The following is a 16,383-nucleotide window of genomic DNA, read 5'->3' on the forward strand; positions in this document are numbered from 1 at the left end:
TACGCCCAGTGCTAAAAATGCAGTCGAAACTCCTTAGAGATTTTAATGTTTATAGGCCATTTGCCCCCTACTACTACATTCAGGTACTTAATCCTGAGCGCACAGCCGATTAGCCTGTATTTTCCCCTGATAATTCTTTCTTTTACACTAAGTTTACCTTTTAGTGTGTTATTTTATTAGACATACAGAACTGAGAAAACAAGCAGTGGTTCCTGTATTTCACGAAAAGTGAAAATGTAGTGTGGCTTATTCTACGCGATTAATGAGTTACACATGGATTGAGTCGTGTCATTAAGTATAAGCAGGCAATTCTGCATGACGTCAATTAATGAAGCAACCCCATGGAAACCGTTGAAGGTAAAGCAAATGGAAGGCTTCGATTTACAGAAGGTATGTTCAAAATACGCAGTTTTGTTTTGAAACATATTTGTTACATAGGTTTTTCATTTGTACATCCTGTTCCGAGTGAGCAGAATCGATATCAGTTCGGATTACAAGAGGACGTACAGGTTTTTTTTAATTGGTAGAAAAGTGTAGCAACTGTTGAAAAACCTCAAATTGAAGAATAAAGTTCACATCCAGTGAAAACCTGCTTAGAAAATAGCAGAACCAGATTTTGAGAGTGAATCTACGAAAAGTCTTTGAGTACGTAATAAAGTACACAATATTTCAAAGATATACCTCCATTGCCTATAATTTAATGATGGCGGGCAATATGTATATCTCATCTCTCTCTCTCTAAACAAAGTGATTACTTAAAGATGATCTTGACATTGTAAGGTATCTAGAGTTCGTATACAAATGTTAAGTCCTTTGATTAAATCGCTTCAACTGAGGTTAGTCCTCGTGTTACTGTCTTAATGATTGTCCTGTATAACTACAGGGAAGACAATTTTTTGTTGGTGTCGAAATCATGGGTTGTTAAATATGGTTCTGAAAACATTTTATGACAGTAGTGTTCACTAATTTATCCACTGAAAAGTTGAATTGCATAGCCGTCTAATGAACAGCTTTCTTGTAAGAACTCCCACATTTTTATCTTGATAAACTTGGCAATGTGTTCGTTTTATTCTGTGTGTACACTGTTCGTTTCCGTTGAGATAATCTCCTGTGAGGGTGGTACATAATATCTCAAAAATAAATTTTACATCACCATTACGCCTAGTGCTAAAACAAATGTAGTCGAAACCCGTAGAAAATAAATAATAAATTTGTACAGCTGATGGCAAACATGCAGTTCTTCAAATTCCTGACAGCTGTATCGAGTCACCTTATAAAATTATTAGATGTTGGAATTCGTTGATCCTTCCAAACCTGTCCCCGCAAACAACGGCCTTGCAGAAATTTGAGATCATAATGCCCCATAATACCCACCTTCCGTTTGTGAGGACACGTACCATATCTCCTCCCACTATTGTTTTCTTTGGCTGTTAATATCAAGTAAGTAGTGCGTATGCGACAATTTCAGATATAGGAGAGTTCCTATACATAGGTGCAGCTTGCTTCGCTAATACGTCACCTTCCTCATTATAGCGGATGCCAGTCTGAGAATGGATCCACAGAAGATGCATTGTCTGTCATTTCCGTTTACTGTGAATGTATTCCAGTACCACATCCGAAGTCCATGTTATGACGGAAGACTGGCGTTAGTTACATGTTCCGTAAATCATTTGAACGATTCTTTTATCGAAATTATATGGAATGAGCCAGTTAACAGGGTATGTATACATGATTAATGTTAACGTTATTTAACGTAATACTTTTTTGTTCTGTTAATACAATGACACCTGAAAACTAGGTTTTTTCCCTGCCTTCCAGCTTTTAAGTAACATAGAATAGAAGGAGTTGTCCAGGAAAAGTGATTTCAGGTTGGATTTGAAAACTGCTTCGCTACCTGTCAGACTTTCCTGTTAATGGGTAAAGTATAAAAACTTTTTGTTGCTGTATCTTGAACGCCTTTCTTAGTCACTAGCGTCTTTAATGATGGGTTATAAAGGTAATTTTTTATGTAGTGTTGTAGGCATTAACATCAGTATTCTTCTCAAATTGTGATGGATCATTTATGACGAATTTGTTTAACGAATATAGACACTGTGATGGTGCAGTTAAAATGCCCAACTCCTACACGATGACCGTGGTCGAACACCAAATATTATGCTTACTGCTCTCTTTGTGCTTTCTTTCCAAGCGACGAGTTACCCTGGAAATTATTCTGTAAGTCATTACTGAATGGAAGTATGCAAAATATGTCGGGAGGTTGATTCCGTCATTTCCAAGACTAGCAGTTATATGAAGAGCAGAAAGCTCCTGAACTTCACTGTGTGAGAACTCAGTAATATGCTTCTTCCGTTCACGTTTTCATCAATATGTTGTTGTTGTTGTTGTTGTTGCTGTTGTGGTCTTCAGTCCGAAGACTAGTTTGCTGCATCTGTCCATGTTATTCTACCCTGCGCAAGCGTCTTCATCTCCGAATAATACTGCAACTTACATCCTTCTAAATCTACTTAGTGTATTCATTTTTTGGTCTCCTTCTACAACTTTTACCCCTCTACTCTTCCTTCCAATACTAATCTGGTGATCCCTTGATGTGTCAGAATGTGTCCTATCAACCGAGCACCTCTCCTAGTCAGGTTGTGCCACAAATTTCTTTTCCCCTCAATTCTATTGAGTACCTCCTCATTAGTTACGTCCTTTTCAAAAGTTTCTATTCTATACTTGTCTGAATTATTTAGATTCACGTTCCACTTCCATACAAGACTACACTCCAAACAAATACCTTGTGAAACGATCCTCCAACACTTGAATCAATATTCGCTATTAGCAAACTTATTTTCTTCAGAAACGCTTTTCTTGCCATTGCTAGTCTACATTTTATACCCTCTTTACTTCACCCATCATCAGCTATTCTGCAGCCCAAATAATAACTCATTTACTACTTTAAGTTTCTTGTTTCCTAATCTAATTTCCTTTGCATCACCTGATTTAACTCGACTACATTCCATCATTCTTGTTTTGCTTTTGTTGATATTCACCTTATATCTTCCTTTCAAAACACTCTCCTTCTGTTCTAGTGCTCATTCTAGTCTTTATGAATATAAATTTGAAGCATGCTACCCTATTCAGGGACTCCGGTTCATGTGCTACATTGTTTGTATGACTTCTTGTTGTATGGAAATGAATGTAGTGTTTTCTCAAAATTTAAGGAGAGTCCATTTTCAGAGCACTACTTGATACTTCTTGGAAAAACATTATTAACTGACTGCTGGTCTCTCTCTCTCTCTCTCTGTCTCTAATAAAAGTAAAGTATCATGTATCACCCGTAAAATTACCACCTCCGACTGTTAAATGGTTAGTGCAAGAAAATTCCCACATTTAAGGAATAGATGTGGCCCCAAAACTGAACCCTGTGGAACTCAAGACAAAAGAGCGACAGCAGCCTTGAGCGGAGTGGTCGGCTGAGTCGCGTTCCCGGCCCTGTCCACGGCAGTGGCAGTAGCTGGAGCTGGAGAACGTAGAGGCACAGGAGAGGCTGGAGAAAGGGAAAGTGGCGCTGGCTGCCCCGGCGTGGCGTGGCCTAGCGTGGCGCGGCGTGGGCCGCTGGCTGGCTCAGTCTGCCGACGGACAGCCAGCCAACCAGCCAGCCGGCGGCCGGACTGCCCAGCTCCCAGCACGGTGAGTAGCTGCGCCTCGTCACTAACTCTCCACTCCCTCACTACTACCTGCATCGACAATGACGCACAGTGTGAGGGTCGTGTCTGGAATCTGCCCACTGCGCACTGCGCACTTAACAACAAAGGAACCAAATCTCGAAGTGTCTTCGAGAAAGTCTGTTTGCCTGGAAAAAGGGTTGACCGGTGACTTCCAGTACGCTATCCGTGGCGGCGAATGCTCATCGGAAACAAAACTGGTGGCGAAAGTGTGCAACGTATCTTGAATACGCAAAGTGAGGAAACTGGTGTTTTCAGCTCAAGTATTGATCAAGACCTGACGAACCACTGGTCCGTTTAAGATTTTGACAATCTGTTTTCACCATTGGGAATTGTAGCACGTGACAAACAAAAAAGCGACCAACGTTGTTTTTCGTAGACTTTTAAAACATCAATACAATTATCTCCATCATTTTTATTACCCTTACTATATTACTTTTTGACTCTAACGTAGCAGGTACTGGTGGTGAAACTGGTCATCGGTTTAACCATTTAGTACGTCTGCCAGGAATGAACTATTTAATTCATAGAAAAAAAACAGCAGAAAATGAATTATTGAGTGTATCGTTAACGCGAAATTAGAGAAAGCAGCAAAGCTATTATTTGATTTAACTTGCATAACAATGAACTGCTTTCTACTAATAAATGGTACAGTTCGACAAAAACAAATTTGTTCGAGGATAATAAGGTTGTGAAAACAATTTAGTGTTTACTTTGTGTACTTTCTGACCGGTCTATGTCAAAAAATATTATTAATATCTTTAGTGTACCAAAAGACTTTGTTATTGTTTTTGTATTTGCCGCTGTTGCTGCTACTGCTGAAGCTTGACGATGTTGGCAACTGGTGTCCCAAAATCGGGGAACAATTCTCTGCCAACTCCCCCCCACTTGTTGCTACCTCAGACCAGACTGTGTGGTGCTGCATATGAACGCAAGTAATCCTGTCACCATCATCTCTGCCTTCGCTTGTTTTTCCTTCTAAAGGGAACAAATTCTGTTGCCAGTTTGACCCACCTGCCGTCAGCTCTTGTCACAAAACGTCCCGTTCGTTGTCACTTTAGTGCTTTAGCTAGTGTCAGTGCATCGTTTATCCCTGTTTTTCATAAGTTCGTTTTTCTGAGTTGTCACTTCGTATTGTATTCGACAGACTGCGCTCCTATACCATCTGTGGCATTCTGATTTTATTTCCTCTTTGAGGTACCTCCACATGAAATATCAACCAACTGTCAGACAGCGTGAGCCGCATATTCAGGAGTGGTAATGTACGGGAAAGGCAAAACTTCGTCCTTGACGCAAGTGCAGGGAAAGATTTGGACGCCATCTGATGTAACGAACGCCACATTGTCTCGAATGTGGATAAATGTAAGGTAAATTGAATGAGTCTATATTCGGCAGCTTTAAAAGTGGTTTACCGCTAAATTCATTCACAAACATCGAATAAATATGAGTTATGTCGAAAAGTGACAAAGTGACATGAACATTTAATTAGTTTCAATGATTGATAATTAACGACTAAAATTTGTCGTCAACATTCTGGTAATGTATAATACAGCTGCAAGTGAGGATACATGCAAGGCGCTAGTGTGATCAATTTTTTGAATACTGTCTCGGTGTTAGAGACCCTTACCTCGAATCAATGAAGGTATAATTCAAAGCCATGCTGCTACATTTAAGACGCTTTATCAGTCAATACGAATTCTCCTGCACCACGCTAACTCTGTGTATAAAGCAGACACTTCGTGCTGCACCGGGACTCGAACACAAGCCCGTCCGTTCCCCAGACAGTCCACTACACATCACACAGAGTCGGTAGGAAACTGTTTTCAGATGTGAGACGAATCTTTTGAAAGAACGTGACTTTCCTTTTGTTGAGTATTACTGACACAATTTAAAGAACGTAAATTCGAAACGGGAGCGATCTCTTAGTGGTGAATGCCAAGAGCTTTCGATACGCCGTGTCATTGTGCTATGAACTTGCAGCCTCGTATTGTCCACAGTCACAGCGTCTTCCCAACTGAATCCTGCCCCACCTCCCCCCCTCCCCTGGATGATGAAACCAGACTCTCTCGCTTCCTAGTGCGGAGGAACACATTAACAAGGAAACATTACGCGTGTAATATTTTTCCTTTGACTACCTACAGAGTACTAAATAACTGGGTAAAAGGGTAAAGGAAAGGTGGGGTGTGAACGGTCTCCGAAGAGGTGGGAGGAGGGGGTGGGGGTGCGAAAAGAGAGGGGTATAAGAGGGAAGAAACAGACTCGCCAACAAATTACAGAAATTGGCTATAGTTACAATTTCAAGCGCTAGCCTGAAGGATACGGCATAGCTCAAACGTTGTCTTGTACTTTCTGATGAAATTGATATTGTTTTCCTTTTAGTTCGTGCATGTTAGGCGTGCATTTACTGTACGTCACAGCTCTGTACAGCTGAAAGCAATATTTAGGAAATGGAATGCGTAGTTTCCAGTAAATGACATGACTGTGTTTTACGTTGCTTATGTTGTTACGGTTAAGACTTTCGTCCTTCGTTAATGCAGAACGCGACACACAGTCGACGCTGAGATCTGACTGAGGTACTCAAAACTCAATTCTCCCTGTTCAGACATCGAAGCGTAGATGTTCTTGTTTCTGCACGGTGAAGCGTAGCTAGATTTTCCATTTCCAGTGACACAGTGTAATTACAAATCACGACGGTTTGACAATGATCGAGACGTCACCTCGATTTTGAAGAGTATTTTGTTTACGAACAGAGAATCCTTGATTACTCTTTCCAAATGCAGAGCATTTTGCAAAGTGCCACATATGTTTTACAGGAGTTAGTATTGGTCAAAGCTAGAAGTTCCAGTAATCGTATGTCTCGAAACCAATTCCTGTTCAGATACGGGCCGTTTACCTTGTGACGAGTAACATGTAGTATTCGAATCCACAACAGATGAGTTAGCAAACTACCTCAGTACGCACGTGTGGGCAGATGCAAATCCTCGAGCAGTCATGGAGGTGAACCATCAGAATCACTTCAGTATCAGTGTATGGACAGATAGTTCTATACACTTTACCAGACAGATTGACAGGTGCTGTGTATCACAGATTTCTGGGTGCTGAATTACGAGCGCTACTGGAGAACGTTACCCTTGTAGGAAGGCAACGATATTAGTTTGAATACGAGGAGGCACCACCCCGTTTTCTACAGATCGTGCGACAGACTGTAGATTGGTCGAGGTGGTCAGGTAGCATGGCCTCCCCGTTCACCGTCCCTTAATGGGTTGAATTTCCAGCTATGTGGACATGTACAGGCACTGGAGTGAAATGGCTCTGAGCACTATGGGACTTAACATCTTAGGTCATCAGTCCCCTAGAACTTAGAACTACTTAAACCTAACTAACCTAAGGACATCACACACATCCATGCCCGAGGCAGGATTCGAACCTGCGACCGTAGCAGTCCCGCTGTTCCGGACTGCAGCGCCTAGAACCGCAAGACCACCGCGGCCGGCTAGGCACTGGAGTATGCACAAACCATCGACAGCGTGCAGGAGAGTGTGATCAATGCACCTGATGCAATCTGAATGGAGCCAGGTTTATTGGAAAGAATGCGCGATTCAGTGCGAAGAAGGGCTGGAGGACAAGCAGGATGCGTGGTATAATCGCACGCAGAACTGTCTATGGAGTCCAACATAACAGACAGCTGGGCATGAGAGGACAGATTGGCTCATATAACAGGTATTGGTTTCCGAACGTATCATTACGGGAACTTCTAATTTGGACCATCTCCTGCAGCAGAATATGTGACACTTTGCTTTTAAACACCCACTATAGAGCATAAAAAAACAAAAATTCAATCTTCGACTGTTTTACAGTAATTATGCACAGCTTTTCTAATTTTTGAAACTATTCGGGATCAACAAGTCAGCAGACGCATGACACGAAGCCGAACGCCAGCTATTCAAAAATCAAAGACTACGTGTTGTTTTGAGTAATCGTGAATGTACAACAAGGGTGGTGCCTTTGTTACAACTATCCCTGCGCACCCCACTGGGGCCGCCGTTTTGTCTCTGGAGTTAGCTGTACGCCTCGTGCGAGCGAAACCGCGTTCGGCCCTGGTGCGGGCGGCATTCCGCAGATTGTATCACGCGTGACCCATTGTGTTGGAAGCGCGCCGCGGGACCGGAAGTGAAAGTGGCGTATCGGCTGCAATTACGGCGGCCGCCGCAGAGCGTGCAGCGCCGCCGCCGCCGCCGCTGCCCGACCTCGACATTGCCCGCCGCGTGTCGTGCGTGGACCGGCACGGCACGTCGATGGCCGCGTCCCCCAGGCCCGGCTGCCTCCACAACTGTCGTTCGGTCGCGCATTATGCCGCGTTCCCTTAGGCGTGAATTTCTTACACGTGCTTCACCCCGCCCCTACTCTTACATGCACATTAGCGCTTCCACACATCAAAGTTCAAAATGCTACTTACGGGACTTTCAAGATGGCCACAAGTGAAATTATTCGTACCGGAGTTTAGTAACGTACAGCCGAAGAGCTTATAACGACGTTAATGAACAAAAATCGGACATACAAATGTAGGGTGTGGAAACAGGCATCTTGTAGGAATCATTTGAGAACAACCAATACGCCAATAAGGGAGTTAACCTGACGAGGATGACGAAAAACCAATTCTGAAGCGTTTTTGAGAGATAGTTTTGGCTCTGTACCGACGTCTAACAAACGTATGTAAGATGCCGTGCCAGCTCACATTAAAATACGAGTAACACTGAAACATCTGGCAAATGGAGTCACTGCAGTATACGAGATGCGACAATAAAGTAATGAGACTGATGTGAAAAAAAAAAAAATGTTTCTAGCCGTTTTAGTCAAGTTCAGTGTTGTCTCCTTCAAAGTAGTTCCCTTCTGATTGAACACACTTTTTCCAGCGCTTATGCCACTGATGGTAACATTTCTGGAACTCATCTTCTGTAATATCCTCCAAGACCATCGTCACAGCTTTTTGGACATCTCGTGTCGCTTGAAAATGGTGTCCCTTGACTGCCGTTCTGACTCTCAGAAATACAAAAAAGTCGCACGGAGCGATATCTGGCGCATAAGGTGGCTGTGGTAGTACTGAAATTTGTTTTGAGGTTAAAAATTGCTGTACTGACAGAGCAGTATGGGATGGAGCATTATCGTGATGCAGAATCCAATTATCAGCAATGTTGGCACGGACGCGAAGAACTCTTTTACGAAGTCTTTCTAAAATTTCTTTGTAGTAATATTGGCTAACTGTTTGCCCAGGAGGCACCCACTCTTTATGAACAATTCATTTGGAATCAAAGAAGCGCACAAGCATGCATTTCACTTTTGACTTTGACATGCGAGCCTTTTTTGGTCTGGGTGATCCCTTTGAGCACCATTGCGAACTTTGGGGTTTTGTCTCTGGATCGTACTGAAGAAACCAACTTTCATCACCAGTGATAATACGGCTCAACAATTCTGGATTGATTTCCGTTTGCTTTAACAGATCGGCTGCCACATTTTTCCGCGTTTCTCGCTGTTGTGGTGTGATATTTTTGGGGACCATTTATTCACAAATCTTTCTCATACCAAGATCTCCAGTTATTATTACACGAACCGTCTCTCGATTGATGTTCAGTTCCTCTGCAATCATTTTCACGGATAATTTTCGATCAGATTGTACAAGTTCATGCACCCTGGCCAAGTTGACATCCGTCCATGAGGTTGATGGTCGTCCACTGCGGTCTTCATCTTCAACATTCGTTCTGCCCTTACTAAACAATTTATGCCAAAGAAAAACTTGAGCTCTTGACATAACCTCCTCTCCAAAAGCCTTCTGAAGCTTACCGCAAGTTGTCGTCGCGTTTTCACCCAATTCAACGCAAAAAGAAATGGCATACCAATGCGCAATACGTGTTAACTTATTACAGCACAACTCATGACTGAACAGTTGCATCGATGTGCCGCTTGGACTAGAAGCAGCTTATAGACCAAGGTGAAAGATATTGTGCCTACGCAAGCCTGCAGGGTTGCCACCTCTTGCAAAGAAAATCAGTCTCATTATTTTAGTGTCGCACCTTGTATGTATTACATTCCAGAGAGCACTGCTTCTAAATTATGTTTTCTACAATACACTGAAGGTAGATCGAAAAGTAACATTTCCGTCTCTACAGTTCAGCTTTGTTTTTACTTTCATGGTTAAGGATCTGATAGGTCACAGATGCTGTGAATAAGCTTTTCTTTTCTTTTTTTTTCTTAACTGGTACAGTACTTACTTTTGTAACCAAACTTTGTACTACTGTGCAGAGCAGTTATTGACAGCGCTAGCACGATCATTGATATACTTGCACAGGATTTTAATGAGTGTCAAGAGCAGTTTTAAATATCTAATGCCACAAATAAAATTCTATTTCACCATAATACTTCCACTCACTAAACAGAGCAAAGCGTTATTATCATTGTACTGAAATAAAAAATACCTTCAAGTATTGACTGTTTTGCAATGATTCTCAACAAGTTCACACACTCAGTTCCAATGCTTTTTAATCCATTTCGTCACTCCGAACGATACTGTGTTACTCTATTACAAACAAGTGATCACAAAAAGGTGCTCAATGCTAGAAAGGTGTTCCTTTCGCTCTGCTTAAGAACGTTTTGCCACTTTAGGAAGTATTTATTAACTTACTTGAAGACTGAGCCCATTATTGTGGCATGACGCTAACTTTTCACGCACGTAAACAAACGGTTCTAGATCGGTGCTTTCGAACGAACGGGAGCAGAATGAGAGCAGATCCACCTATAGGTAGTTGCTGAAGCTCGTAGGCGATGATGGCGGAAAGCGACAACGTGCAATAAAGTAGAACACCTTTCAACCTTCGTAACTTACGCGTAAGTTGGCACGACACTGTGCAAGTAGAGTGTTTTCACATGTAAGTTGGTGTTGGTCGGGGGCGTAAGTGTAAGAAATTCATGTCTGTGAAAACACGGCTTTACGCAGTGTTTACGCGTTCGACACGTTTCCCTCTCTGCGCATCAGATGCAACAGGGCCTCGTACCGGCGTAGTTTCTGTTGTGACATGCCGAACGGACGCTTATCTGATCTTAAAATTTGGAAAACAAGTTTGACTCCGACAGTACAAAAATAATTGAGGCAAAATGCGTTAAGAAATAATGCTGTTCCAGTTACATGGCAGATAGGAAACAAAACATGGAACCACTGAACAAATATCTTTCGGAGTGGTCGTCAATCCGAAGACTGGTTTTATATAGATCTCTACCCTTCTCTACCGTGCGTAAACCTCCTTATCTCAGTATAACTACTGTAACCTACATCCATTTGGAGTTACTTACTGTATTCATCCTTTGTCTCCTTCCATTCTACAACTGTAACCTCCTCCCCTCCCACTCCCACTCCCCCTCCCCCCCTCCCCCCCCCCCCCCCCCACACACACACACATACGCTACCTTCCAATATCAAGTTGACAGTTCCCTGATACCTCCGAATATACACTGTCAACCAACTCCTCCTTTTAGCCAATTTGTGCCATAAATTAAACGAGGAACACCAAATTCGCCGGCCAGTGTGGCCGAGCGATTCTAGGCGCTTCAGTCTGGAACCGCGCGACCGCTGCGCTTGCAGGTTCGAATCCTGTCTCGGGCATGGATGTGTGTGATGTCCTTAGGTTAGTTAGGTTTAAGTAGTTGTAAGTTCTAGGGGACTGATGACCTCAGATGTTAAGTCCCATAGTGCTCAGAGCCATTTGAACCGTTTTTGAAAACCAAATTCGAAAGTCAGTCGGAGCGAGCTGGTGATTTATTTCTTCTATTTATTTTCCTCGAACTGTCGTAATGTTACACACATTCTCATTGATTCCACGAGCAGACTAAATTGTTATTGAAAACTTCATGAGAGCCTAGACAACTACGTTCTAGAGGAGTAAAAAACGTCTTCGCAAGGTTGCAAAACGGTCTGATCGAAAGTTTTAGGATCATGTTGACGGGTGGGGGCTTTTATTTACACGTTCGATGCAATGTCTGATGCTATCGACCGGCGCTATATATTACTTCTGAAGTCAACACCTCTTTTCTTCAACACGTCCTAATTATACAGGTACGAACGAGGTATCTTTAGAAAGGATTTTAGCCGCCTTCTGAATTTGCAAACCAATTTTTAGCTGAAACTAACAAGTTGCGAGAAATTTTAACATAAAAGTTAACTGCAATAGGCAAACGGGCAGCATGGATACCCAGCTTCATATCTATATTTTACGAAGCTGACTTACTAATCACGAATAAGAGACTCCCTTTTCATGTTGACTTATTACAAGCACCATTTTTATTTGTTTTCAATTATTTATTAACTGGAGTATTTGTATACAGCATAGTCATAGATAATAACCGTGATTCTGCGTTAGTCCACTATCTCCGCCCGTCGTAAAAGTTGACTTTTCTAGACGAAAATACTTTCCGAAACAACAGACATAGTTGTCATTGTCACCAGCTACTACACTTACTCGAAATACTGTCATTATTTACAACTACAAAAATGCGAAAGCTGCGCACAGGTCCCCTGTTTACAATTAATGCTCAGCTGATTGTCACCGGAAATACTGTTGTAATACCACGGATGAACTTAACACAATCTGATCCAAGCATGTCTTTTCTCATCACAAGAAGACAGTTGCCTATTAAAATTGCATTTGTCAACACAAGTCACAGCGACAAAGAGCAGGATTGTATCTACCACGTCCCGTCTTTCCTCCCGGACAACTGTATGTAGCCTTTTTAAGGGTAGCTAAATTAACTAAAATTTTTGTATTCCTTAAAGAAAATGAAAAACAAAAAGTCCACAAAGATTACTATTCTTACGTCAAGTACTGTTTGCATCGAGGTATTGTAATGCTCCTAAAGAATTTTCTTCAAAAGTATGTGCATGGAAATACACAGGGTGATTATAATTAGACTTCCAAAACGCTGTAGATATAACACCACTGCTCAGAATGGCGTCAAATTGCTACGGTTCAAATGGCTCAGAGCACTATGGGACTTAACTTCTGAGGTCATCAGTCCCCTAGAACTTAGAACTACTTAAACCTAACTGACATCACACACATCCATGCCCGAGGCAGGAGTCGAACCTGCAAGCGTAGCGGTCGCGCGGTTCCAGACTGTAGCGCCTAAAACTGCTCGGCCACTTCGGCCGGCCAAATTGCTACGGAATACTATCGGAGAAGGGGGAAAACGTATGGAAGAAGAAAAAAATTGCGTGAAAACTGATATATAGATGGCGTTGCATGTGTCACAATACGTAAATGAAAACACCTGTCATGTGCACGACCCACTGATGTTGGTATAAACACGCCGGGTACACTGCTTTTCCTCCTTTCGCGTCTGCGACGTTGGCCATAACTGCCTCAATGCAGGATCGCGCTCTGCTTGTAAAGCTGTATTGCAAGTATGATGACTGTGCACAAGTCGCTCTGCAGAGGCTCCGGACACTGAAGGGTTTGAAAAAAGGCGTTGGTCCGATGACTGCCGTGGGTCTGGAGAATATGATTCGAAAATTCGAAAAGACGGGTTCCTTTAGTGTGCAACATGATAGAGGGCGGAAACGAATTGATTCGACGTCACTGGAAGCAGTGGCCACAGCAACGCAGGAGGAGGCGACTGGTGGTGTGCAGACGTGTAGTGCGCGGAGAATTGCCCGAACATTGAACATACCTGTGAACACGGTGCGTAAAATCCTGCGAAACATCCTTCTTTGCTATCCATTCAAAATTACCCATGTGCACGAGATGTTTCCTGTCGACTTGCCAGAATTTCTTGTTCGCATGGAAGTGGACAATGATTTGCCGTGGAAGATTTTGTGGACGGAGGAATGTTCACTTGCAACTGACAGGATACGTCAATACACAGAATTGTCGAATATGAGTAATGGAAAATCCACACGCAAATCAACCAGTACCACTTTATCACGAAAAGAACACTGTGTGGTGCGGGTTTAGGCCATCATTTATCGTAGGTCCATATTTTTTCGAAGAGACAGGTGCTTCCGGTCCTGTTACCTGTACCGTCACTGGTAAGCGCTATGAGTGTCTTTTGCGCAACAACGTCATTCTAGCTCTCCAACAGCGTGGATGTGTGCATGGGATCATTTTTATGCAAGATGGCGCACCTGCGCACATAGCAAATCCATTCAAGCAGCTGCTGAAGCACCATTTCGGAAATGCTAGAATCATCAGCCGTCATTTCCATACAGCCTGGCCGTCCCAATCACCTGATATTAATCCGTGTGACTTCTGGCTATGAGACTGTCTTAAAGATGTTGTGTTCAGTGTTCCGATTGCAAACTTAGCTGCATTGAAGGCACGTTGACTGAGTGTTGTGTGATGTCCTTAGGTTAGCTAGGTGTAAGTAGTTCTAAGTTCTAGGGGACTGATGACGATAGATGTTAAGTCCCATAGTGCTCAGAGCCATTTGAGCCATTTTTTTTAAGGCACGCACTGTGCAACGCATTCTTAACGTGACCCGGAAACACTTCGATCAGTTGTGGAACATGCTGTTTCTCGATTTCAACTTGTTGCGGAGAACGGTGGACAGCATACTGAAGATGTTTTGCGCCAGTCACTCCGAAATTAATAATCCGGCTTTTTATGCCTTTTGGCATTGCTTTTTATGTGGTTTTTGGCCTTACGACAATTAAAAACCAATGTGATTGATGCTTTTTATGCTGTTTTTGGCTTCAGGACAATTAAAAACCGATGTTATTGATGCTTTTTTGGCCTCAGGACAACTGAAAAAGCCGGACGCGGTGGCCGTGCGGTTCTAGGCGCTTCAGTCCGGAACCGCATGACTGCTACGGTCGCAGGTTCGAATCCTGCCTCGGGCATGGATGTGTGTGATGTCCTTAGGTTAGTTAGGTTTAAGTAGTTCTAAGTTCTAGGGGACTGATGACATCAGATCTTAAGTCCCACAGTGCTCAGAGCCATTTGAACCATTTTTTGACAACTGAAAACCGATTTTTCCCATCCCATGTGATATGACCTTTCCGTGGTGGATGGGCTCACGTAACTAGAAGTATCACACCTGTATACCGACGCACACTGAGTAGTAGAGTTTGTTTAGCGTCAAACGTACACCTTAAGCATTGTTGTATGATTCATTTGTCATTTATAGTCGACCACTATTAAATTGTCATGCATACAGCGCCATCTATTGCTATATTATGTAACTATTTATTTTTCTTCTGCCATACATTTTCCCCCTTCTCCGATAATCTACCGTTGCAATTTGACGTCATTCTGACCAGTGGTGTTATTTCTACATCGGTTATAAAGTTTAACTTTAATTATAATCACACTATATATACAAGAATGTATCATAAATTCATGATTATAATATACATCGTTAGGTTTATTTTTACAGATTTTTTTCCCTTCATTCCCACAACTACCCTTATCCCAACGACTACACTTACTCCAAATACTGTCACCATTTGAAACTGTAAAAGTGGTAAACTTTCGGAAGGGTGCCCTGACTGATAACAGCTCAATTCTGGGGCCCAGAATGACTGGGCCACTACAGCGTAAGTACTGTTTATGGCAAGTTTATAAGTCAGTAGTTGCTTACAAAACGACAGAGTGTGTCTGTAAATAGTATTTACGACAGTAAGAAAATAGATGTGAAGGAATAAGAATTTTAGAACCTTTTACAAACTGTTTATACCTCTTGCGTTCCAAGGGAGTACCGACAGACAGGTATCGATAGCCGTGCTACAGGTAACCCCTTAAGGCACTATTGGATGGCATCACGAAAGGGGTCCAGTTTTTCAGTGAAGTTTAGCGGGAAAGCACTTAGTTGTGTATCCGTATTATCAGTAGTACAAATGTTTGACGCTGAAGCAGCTGCAGCAGTATCTTTGGCGGGTAACATCTTGTGGCGTTGCAGTTCTTCTTATTTCCGTGCTTGCTAAGAAAATTGGATGAGGGATTCCATTAACGTCAATTTGTAATAACAATTTTACAGGCAGGAAATAAATTAACCCACTGAAGATAGCACAAAAAGTGCTGAAACACGTCTGGGTAAAACAAAACTCAAAAAGTTTCTTGCATAAAGTGGAATGCCTTATCCAATCTTTGGGAGGTTTGAATGCACTGTCAACAAAGCAAAATTTGCTCCGTTGTACAAGCGTAGGTAAAGGTTTCGGGCGTGAATGTTTATAGTTAAATAGCTTGGGATATAGATAACTCACCGTCATATGCCGAAGTAAATTGCCAGCCTTAACACACGCTTAACATCAGTTCTACCGCACCAAATCGTTAATTACCCGTATTATAAAACGAAGGCTAGGATTAACCGTGCCGTCAAAGTCATTGTCCTTAGAGATAGAGCACTAACTCACTTGAACAGGCGACCACAAAAATCGCTTTTTAATTATATCTAAACATCCAGGCATTCATCTGTCTATGCAAACCCTGGAAAACCACATTCGGGCCATCAGTTAGCATGTCTGAGCACTTTTCCTGCTGAGTTTGTGAGCACCTCGCTCAGAGAGGAATATCTTACGGATATCCATTCACTACACTCACGCCGCCGATGCAACAGGTTTCTTATTTTGTCTTAGCAATGCCGGTTTACCAAGAGACTCAGCTGGTCACGGTAAATTAATGTGAACGTCCCCGAGCAC

General features: G+C 42.4%; 1 protein-coding gene across 1 annotated transcript in view; it reads left to right on the plus strand.

Annotated features, from left to right (window-relative positions):
- The first annotated feature begins 3,612 nt into the window (after positions 1-3,612).
- LOC124711374 (glucose dehydrogenase [FAD, quinone]-like) overlaps positions 3,613-16,383 on the plus strand; it is a 151,235-nt gene continuing 138,464 nt past the window's right edge. Inside the window, exon 1 of the mRNA XM_047241424.1 lies at positions 3,613-3,672. The gene's annotated coding sequence lies outside the window, so the exon portion shown is untranslated. The remainder of the gene's footprint in view (positions 3,673-16,383) is intronic.

This window comes from Schistocerca piceifrons, chromosome 8, assembly GCF_021461385.2.
Source record: "Schistocerca piceifrons isolate TAMUIC-IGC-003096 chromosome 8, iqSchPice1.1, whole genome shotgun sequence".
NCBI lineage: Eukaryota > Metazoa > Arthropoda > Insecta > Orthoptera > Acrididae > Schistocerca > Schistocerca piceifrons.